Raw genomic sequence first — 9,468 nt, forward strand, 5'->3', positions numbered from 1 at the left:
GCAAAGGAGGGAACATTCCAGGTAAGGACTTGCTTTAATGTAGTTGACGTGAAGTTTGGTGTCTCAAGGTATAGTACAGAGAGAGGTGGAAGTCTCTTTTACATGCTTAAGTTGCCATGGGCAAGAACCTGGGGGTTTGTGATTTGGAGCAATCCTCTCATCATAGCCCTGGTGTGGAGAGAAAGGGGAGATCTTACTAAGGGGATTCCTGGTCAAGCCCTCACATTCTACATTCCCTAGGACTTGGCTTTAGAAGTAAGGGTGGCACAGCCACATTATGCAACGGCTGACATTGACAGACATGATGGAAAATGCCATCCACATTCAGAGAAAGAACTTTGGAGTTTGAATGCAGATGAAAGCATGCTTTTTGCTCTCTCTTTTGTTTTGTTTTTTCTTCCTAGAGGCTCATTCTATTGGTTTTAATTCTTCTTTACATCATGACTAATGTGAAAATATGTTTAATATAAATGTATATGTAAAGCCTATATCAGACTGCATACCTTTTTGGTGAGGAGGGAGGGGAGAAAGGGGGAGAAAATTAAAAACTCAAAAGCTTATGGAACTGAATGTTGTAAACTAAAAATAAATAAATAAAAATAAAAGGATTCATGCTAACCAAACACAATAGAACAATTAGTAAAGCAGAATTCTGACATATAAAAAAAAAAAGAAGTAAGAGTGACTGCCAAGACCTTTAGTTCCAGGCTGCTGCTTTTCAGGAGAAAATTGGAGTGGTTAGGTGGTAGAGTCCCATAAGACAGAACACAGAGCAAGAAAGGATCTAGCAGAGAGAAAATGAAACAAGCAAGCTTGATTGAGGAGAAATATTCATAATAAGAAGGGGGCTATCAGGGAGGAAGGATATAGGTAAGGCTTTATGGGGTCTTGGATAGAATGATGCCTCAGAATGGTAAAGCTAGATGGATTATTATAGGATTCTTATCAGGGTATCAGCATCAAGTATGGGGGAAGGGTATGAAAGCAGGGAGCCTGTACTTGGTGTGCATGTCAAGTGCTGATTCATGCTGAGGAGAGCACCTAGGGATTGGTGGTTACTCCCTACTCTCATGCTAGGTGGGGGAAAAGGTTTTCTATTGTTACTACAGGCTTTACTTTGATGGGGGCAACTCGGGAGATTTGAGTGTTTAGCTGGAAGGGGAAGCCACTGAATTCTTTGGTGGATGAGAATGGTGGGCTGAGACAGTGTGAATAAAAGCAAATAGAGGTTCCTGGTGTGTGCCATTTGGGTTACTGAGCTTTAGTGGGATTGGAGAATCCTAGCTCCTAGACAGCTAGAGAAACCAAACATGGCACCTCTGAGGAAAGGACTACTTTCAGTAGTATAAGAAGGCAAGGGACGATGGACGATGATGAAGACAGAAAAGTCAGTCTGAAATGAGCCTGGGGGAACAAAGCTGGTGTGGTAATCTTACTCAAAGAGTAGTGGAAGTTTTGGAGCACATACGAGGAACAAATTAACCAGTGGTTCAGGCTGCCATTCAACAAGACTCTCAGGTCTTTGAATGGGACTGTTCATTCAAAAATGCCTAACTAACTTTGATTAGATCCCTACTGCATGGAGGGTCTTCTGCTGAGTGCTAGGAGAAGCTACAGGTGAATGAGACAAGCCATTCTTGCCTTTAAGGAGCTTACGGGCCGGTAGGTAGAAAACAGATCTGAGCACCATTTCTTCCATGCAATGTACTTCTGAAACCTAAATAATAATAGCTAACATTTCAATAGCACTTTAAAGTTCACAAAGCAGTTTACCTAGATTTTCTCATTTGATCTTCACAATAGCCCTGTGAAGCTGATATTTTACAGATGAGGAAACTGATATTCAGTGAGGTTTAGTGACTTACATCACAGACATAGCTAATTAGTATCTCAAGTGAGATGTGAACTCGGAACTTCCTGAGTCTGGTGCTCTAGCCAGTAGATCATGCTGCCTCAAGTGTCTCTTCTTTCCAAAAAAAAAAAAAGGCATTTTACGTGGTATCATGTACTTTGGAAAGGTTAAGGAAGAGGAATCCTGAAGAAAAAAATCACTGGGCCTGTAAATTAGGATGCCATCGGTGACTGTTAAGAGAATAGTTTCAATAGAAGGCTGGGGAAAGAAGCTGGATTGAAAGGGATTGTGGAAAAAGTAGGAGAGGAAAGTAGAGATACTGAGTATAGATAACTTCTTCTCCTTCCCCTCATAAAATGCTGTGAGTGACATCACACACCAGGTCTACTGCTTGAAGACACCGTAACTTGAATGGTTTTTAACATTTCTAACCTTACATCATATGAGCCTGTTTATGAACTTGATGCCCTTTGATTCAATTGTTCGACGTTTGGCTGATCAAAGGAGAGGCCCAGCTTAGCTAGGTTCTGTTGGTTCTTGCAGCCATCTCTGTATTATTAATCACCACCTAGAAGCATCCACAGGTGCCACCTTATCCTTTCTTTCACCTGCAATCTGCCCTTTTTTCAATACATACCTATCCTTTGACCACTGGGTCTCCATAGTTGCCCACTGACATAAGTGCAAATCTTTGGGAATGGAAACCTCTATGGTTAACAGGTGCTTTCCCCCCATTTTTAGGCTGTACTACACTGGAGCACCGGTTCTCCTTTCATTTTTGTTTCCTTTGTCCTAGTTGTTGCTCATTCAGGGTCAGTTTTTTTCCTAGGCACTTGGGGCAGAATTTCATTCCATTTCTCAGCCAATTAGCTTATATTGGTCAATCTAAAAATTCAATAAACATTTATTGTAGTTCAGTTGCATCCAGCTCTTTGTGATGGCATCTGAGGTTTTCAGAGGCAAAGATGCTAGAGTGGTTTGTTATTTCCTTCTCTAGCTCATTTTACAGGTGAGGAACTGAGGCAAACAGAATTAAGTGACTTCCCCAGGGTCATACAGCTAGTAGGTGACTGAGGCTGGATTTGAATTCAAGTCTTCTGGACTCCAGGTCTAGCACCAACTAGCTGCCATCTCTCTCTCTCTCTCTCTCTCTCTCTCTCTCTCTCTCTCTCTCTCTCTCTCTCTCTCTCTCTCTCTCCCTCTGTCATATATATAAATATATATATATATATATATATATGTGTGTGTGTGTGTGTTTATGTGTATATATCTCACTATATATCATCTCTCTCATCTTTTTCTCCCATTGTTTATATAAATATATATATATATTATATATGGGTTATTACTATTAATAATAAGAATGAGAGGCAGACTGGAGCAATAGATAGAAAACAAGCTTTGGAGTAAGAAAGATTTGAATTCAAGTTTTATCTCTGATATACATTGGCTTTGTGATCGTGGGCAAGTCACTCAGATTCTTACTACCCCAGGAAGTTCTTTGTAAGACTTGAAGTTGCCCAGCCAGTGTGGATTTGTATCAGTAGAGGGAATTTCCTCATTGGAAGTTCCTTATATTGATGACATCAAAGGACTGGTTCCCTTCTCACCCTTCTCCCCTTCCCCCCCCAAAAAAGTTAAGCCAGAGCAAGTGTTGACCTTGTTGTCATAGGTGCATGGCAGAGTGGGCATGAGCTACAAAAAGTAATGTATGAGAGGAGACAAGAAATTCCTTTCATAGACCCAGTAGTCTTTGTGGTGCCTCAGTCTGCTTTCTTATTTTTCAGGGAGAAGGCAGCCAGGCTTGGCAAAGGTAAACACTTAGCAGTCAGAATAGGTTGTACCAGAATGCAAAAGAAGGAGACAGAGATCCAGACAACAATGGAGCAATTAGCTGGAGAAAGAATGGCAGAGGGCAAGGCCCAGGGTGGCCTGCGTTTAGCATTGGCATTAAGAGCCTTTAATCTTTCCAGGCACCCTAGTAGAGATAGTTGGGGTCTAGAAAGACTAGAATTCAGCAGGTAGGAGATTCTTTCACTATGCTCCTGTGTGTCATCTAGTGATTCACCAATGGAGCCCAGTCATCCTGGGCATCCCAGTGAAATATGAAACAGGACTCAATAGTTCCCAGAACCTGGAAGCTAGCTTCCCTAAAGCAATATGGCGTAATGGGGGAAACCCTGGATTTGAAATATACCAAATCTTTACTCATGCACTCTTGGTTTTCTCTTCTATAAAATGAATGTAATAATATATGCATTAAGCCTCTATTTTCTTCTCTATAAAATGGGGATCTGGGCCAAAGGTAGGGTGTGAACTAATAACTCATCCTTCTGTGCTTATGGTTTTAAAAGCACTTTCTTCAGAGCAGATCATTAGGTAGATAAGGTATTATAGATAAAATAACTATTTTACAAATGAGAAAATTGAAGTTCTGAGAGAGGCAAAGGGCTACTTGCCCAAGCTTGGGCAGATCATGTGTGTCAGAACCAGGATTAAAACTGAGTCAGGGTTTGGAGTCAGGAGGACCTGAGTTCAAATCTAGCCTCAGACACTTAATAGCTGTGACCCTGGGCAAGTTACTTAAGCCTGATTGCTTCCCCCCACCCTCCAAAAAAAAAAAAAAAAAAAAGAAAAGAAAAGAAAAGAAAGGAAAGGAAAAAAAAGAAAAGAAGAAAGAAAAGAAAAACCCAGTCCTTCCAACTCCAAGTTCAGCTTATCTCACTATACCAAGATACTCCCTGTCCTGGGTAACTCTTTAAGATTGTAAGTTGCCTAGGAGGTTGTGGTGTGCACAGGTAGAGGGAATTTCCTTTCTGGAAGTTTCCTATGCCAATGAACTCATCTGTCTGTTCCTCACCCTCACTCTTACTTTCCCCAAATATTCCAGAGCATAGTTAGGGGAAATATTTTCACATTTCTAAAACAATTGTGTCTCATTCTGCATCTTGAGTTCATTTCCTCCTTTGCCCTTCTTGGAGGTGACTGGAAAGTTCAGATGACCTCTCCTACTCTGATCCTACAAACCAGCTTCAGAGCTGAGTCATTTAGTAGGCTGACCAACATGTTACATTATAACATATGGGCATGAAATCCCAAACTCCAGGCAGAACAGCTCACGAGCCATGTTCACCTGTTTTCCATGAATGTTTCTATTTCCTCCTAATTTATTCAGTGAAGCCCACACAACCTCTTGGGTGAAAAGTGATTTCAGTTTACATGTGAAATGTTTTCACCTGCCTCTCCTGGTGATTTCAGCCTAACACCTCTCTCTGATCTCTGGGGACCATGTAATTCAAATTCTATTCAGTAAAATTCTGAGAGTGTATCTTGTCAACCCCAGACGCTCCTTATTATTATTCTAAAGCTAAAAATGAGTTAGTGATGGCATTTTCTTCTCTGGGAAACCCAGGGGTCTAATTTAAGGACAGCTGGTCCTTCTGAAACTCAGGCCCTATTATACCTTCCCAAGAGGCTTTTCTCCCCGGAGTTGGCTCTCCAAATGGCCAGGTGAGACAGCTGACTGGATCTGGGCTACTCCTGCTATCTATCTTGCCTTACATATAGGGAAAAAGCGCATGGGTTCATGTGTTGTTGGGGCCCTCATCCAAGGAGATTCTGAGTTGAGAGTTGGTAGGTATGTTCCATGAGAATATCCTAAGAAAAAAAGAGTTAATCAAAAGTAAGATTTGTTCTTTTTATAATAACCTCATGTAAAGATTATTCCTTAAGAATCAGCTCTATTTCATGAATGTTGACACTTAGAAATAATTAAATTCATCCTTCTGTTATAACCATCTCTGAGTCTGGGAACCAGCTGGTTTGGTTCTGAGGAATTTGGTGCTAATGAGGTCAAGGTCATAAGTCTGATTTTTTTTTTTTTAATCTGGACGGTTTGCTCTATACCTTAACCCTGAGACATTGTCTCTTACATGGGTGTCACTGGTCACAAGGGTGGGTGAGAAAATGAATGTGGTAGGTATTTATGTAGCATTCTTTTCCTTTTCTCTTTCCCCTTCTCTTCCCTCTGCTTCCCCTCGATTCTTCTTCTGTGTCAATCTGACTTAAAAATCTTGGGGGTCATAAAACTTTGGTTTTACACCTGGCCCTTCCAGTAACTTACTGTGTGACCTTTTCCAAGTTATATTACTACTGAGTCTTAGTTTCTATGATATAGTAAAGTAAAAAAAAAAAGGAACATATTACTTGTAGTCAGGAATCTTGAAATTAAGTCTTTTCCTACCACTTACTAGCTGTATGACTTTGGTCAGATCAGAATTGAATCCGATTTTACATTAATGAGAGGAGCTCAGCCTTAGTTTCCTTAGCTGCAAAATGGGGATGAAATCTTTTTAACTTTAACATTTTGTATTTGTTATGTTTATTCCTCTGCCTGGACTTCTCTTATGTTTAGAGGCAGAGAAGTATTACTGTAGATTCTACAAGTGATGGAATTAAAGCAGAGACTGAAAGGAATAGTGGAACTGGGGCTTTGTAACTGATAATGGTACCTATGAGGGCACCCCTTACATGATAATTGAACCAGCTGCTCCTTATTTTGCTCTTATGTAACTCAGTCCCATTCTGCATGGAAAATAACCAAAGAGCAGATATTTATAAAAGAACTCTGTCTACTCTTCATCTAATGTGCTAATCAGACTCACCAGGAAGGATGGCTTTTCATTCTTCACCTCACCATCACAATGGCCATCTGGCCAGCACTCCAGCCAAGTGCACCAGACTATCTAGAAGCTTACCCCATCCTTCCCGCTGGCCTCTGGCCAGTGCCAAAGCAGAGGCTTCAGTGCTGGGCGATTGCTTGGGAGTTTCATGATTGGGAGAATCTGGGTCTCACTGACAAATACACAAATCCTTAAAGAAATTTATCCTTTTAAATTAAGCTTATCCCTTTAAATGGTATTCTTTTAAAATTACTGCAGGGAAATGATTTTTCCCCCAAATAGAATTGTAGCATCTAATACCTAGTAAATGCTTAATAAATACTTGCTGGCATGATTTTTCATTAGAGAATCTTATTATTTAAAAATCATTGAAATAAAACTTTTAGGTAAAATGAAGAAATAAGCCATATCTTATCTTTTTGAAAAAGTTGGGATTATTTTATTGACATTGTTGTACTTAAAACTTTATTCTATTTTTAATATTTTCAACGAATAAGCATTTAATTTTCTCTCCTGCTGTCTTGTAGCAAATGTGCATGGTCAAGCAGAATCAATTCCTACATTGGCTATATGCAAAAATGTACGTCTGTTTGCATCTTGAGTCTGCTTTGTAAGGACATGGGTTGTGTGCTTCTGGACCAGTGGGTCACTGCTTTGATCAGTGTTCTAGGGGACCATGGGAGGGGAAGGAAGTGGCAAGGGCCTTAGTGGGGACATCTTAAAGAAAATAGTAACATTAATGTGGATCAAGGGGGCTTGGTAGTAGGCAGGAAGGCAAGAAAGAGGAAGAAAGTTAAAATTTTTCCTCTTCATACCCCAGGCTGTCTTGGAAAAGCAAATGAAGCTTCCCCCAGGGAAGACTAGGGCCCTTTGGAAAGCTCAGAGCAAGGCCTTGCCTCCGTACTGTGCTGCTGGTACCGCCTGCTGAGTATCTGTCTCAGCAGGGGAGTCCCTGGGAGGGGGAGGAGGTGGCAAGGGCCCCAGTGGGGACGTCTTAAAGAAAATAGTAAAAATATTTTCCCAAGGAAAAGCCAAAACTACTATTTGTTTCCTTTCCTCAAATTATATGTGTTGTTTATTTTTTAAAATTGTCTGTCATTATTGGTGAATGAGGAAGCCACCCTGCCTTACAATGCAACCAAAATTTTTGTTATTGCTATGTGGTTATTAACAAATAAGCTTTTCATCTTCGGGAAGTGTGCTGTGTGTTTGAAGCCCTTGGGGCCGGGTCTCTGTTATCAGATAATTACAGCATATGGAGGAGGAGGGAGAAGGGAGGGTGGCTTGGGCCATCGTGCAGACAGAGGCTGGGAAGTTCACTAGACCCATTCTTTGACTCAGGGGAGAAACAGAGGATTCTGATTGTGGGGTCCTGCACTTTTGTTGAAAATGAATCTCAGGCTATGCCTTTGCTGATATTTTAAGCGAATCACACAATTTCAGAGTCGAAAGGAGCCTCAGACACTATCTGTTCTAACCCGTACTTGAGCACTTTTTGCATTTCCAGCACTTAGCATGGTTCCTGGTACATAGTAGGAGCTTAATAAATGCTTGTTGAGTAGTCAAGAATTCCTTCTGCAGCATCCTTACAATCTGCCATCCACCCTCTCTGCGTGAAGACTTCCAGTGATGTGGAGTTCACTACCTCTTTCCATTTTTAGAAAGTTTCAGCTGTCAGTAAATTTTTCTTCCATGGGTTATCAAAATCTGCCTCTCTGTGCTTCTTACACTTGTCCTTGTTCTGACCTCTGAGACTAGGTAGAACAAGCCTAAACTTCTTCTACATGACAGTGCATGAATTCTTGAAGAGATTTCCTAAGTTACCCTGATAGAAAAGTCTTCTCTGGGCTAAACACCTCCAGGGTCTTCCATTGAACCTCGCATGGCACGGTCTTTATTGTGCTGGTCACCAGAGTTGTATGCAGGACTTCTTGTGCATGAGGCAAATTCAGTTGAGAGGAGAAAGGGCTTTTGGATTGTCTAAAATATCACCATTGCTGCCCATGGTTGAGGTACACTAGACCAGAACTCCCAAGACTAGACCAGAACTCCCTAATCCCATAAACATAGGAGGCCAGGGTGTTTGAAAGAGATGAGGTTTGGGATTGAGATGGTTTTGAGCTAGGTTTATTGGAAATCCACAGAAGATAGGATGTAGATGTGACAGAGTAGACTGATATGGTTGGCATGATGAAAGGTCAAAGTGGCTGTAGGGAAGCATGGAGTATGCCAACACCTCCTCCTGGCTTAGGAGGAGTGAAAAGAGGAGCAGTCGTCAAACCTTTGAAAGGGTGCCAAGGGATGTGGTGTCTACAAGAGAAGGTCCAAATTCTCCATGTCCCAGAAGATGAAAGGAAGAAGATATATAGGAGAAAGAGATTTTGGTTAATAATGGAGGTGGGTTTCAGAGGGTACAGTGGAAAGGGAGGGTAGAGAAGATGGGAACAGGGCTGAACTGGATAGCAGGAGAGGGTGTGGAGAGGTAGTAGGGGAATGGTATATTCACTTAGGCATAAACCGGAATTACAGGGATTAGAGCTTCAGCATTTGCTAGCCAAAGTAAGAGGAGAATCTTAAGTATAGAAAAGAAAAAAATATTCCTCGGTTCTAATTAGAATGAATGACGTGATCCATCATATAGTAGAACAAAATGGTTCCCCAGGTTATGGTCTTGAGGAACAGGGGAGATGTGGTAGATTACTTGACAGGAAGCATTTCAAGTATTATCATAATGATCACCAAAGGTTTATTGAGTGCTTTTTCTACATAAGATACCATACTTGAGTGCTAGGGAGATGAAAGGAGAGTTTTGAAGTATGCCCTGTGATCTCAAAGAGTTTACATTATTAGGAGGATGGTGATGGAGGTCACTTGTATGTATATTCTTCTTAATACTGATGGCCCCAATGACACGAAGTGTTCTGTGTGTCATGG

General features: G+C 41.1%; 1 long non-coding RNA gene across 5 annotated transcripts in view; it reads left to right on the forward strand.

Moving 5' to 3' along the window:
• The first annotated feature begins 711 nt into the window (after positions 1-711).
• Positions 712-9,468, forward strand: part of LOC140519312 (uncharacterized) — a 170,966-nt gene continuing 162,209 nt past the window's right edge. For 3 of the 5 annotated variants that reach the window (XR_011972167.1, XR_011972170.1, XR_011972171.1), the window contains exon 1: positions 713-870. This is a non-coding gene — a long non-coding RNA (uncharacterized lncRNA). Of the gene's footprint in view, positions 871-9,468 lie in introns of all 5 variants that reach the window. The other 2 variants (XR_011972169.1, XR_011972168.1) reach the window with 1 other exon arrangement.

The sequence above is a fragment of the Notamacropus eugenii genome, chromosome 1 (assembly GCF_028372415.1).
Source record: "Notamacropus eugenii isolate mMacEug1 chromosome 1, mMacEug1.pri_v2, whole genome shotgun sequence".
Taxonomy (NCBI): Eukaryota; Metazoa; Chordata; class Mammalia; order Diprotodontia; family Macropodidae; genus Notamacropus; species Notamacropus eugenii.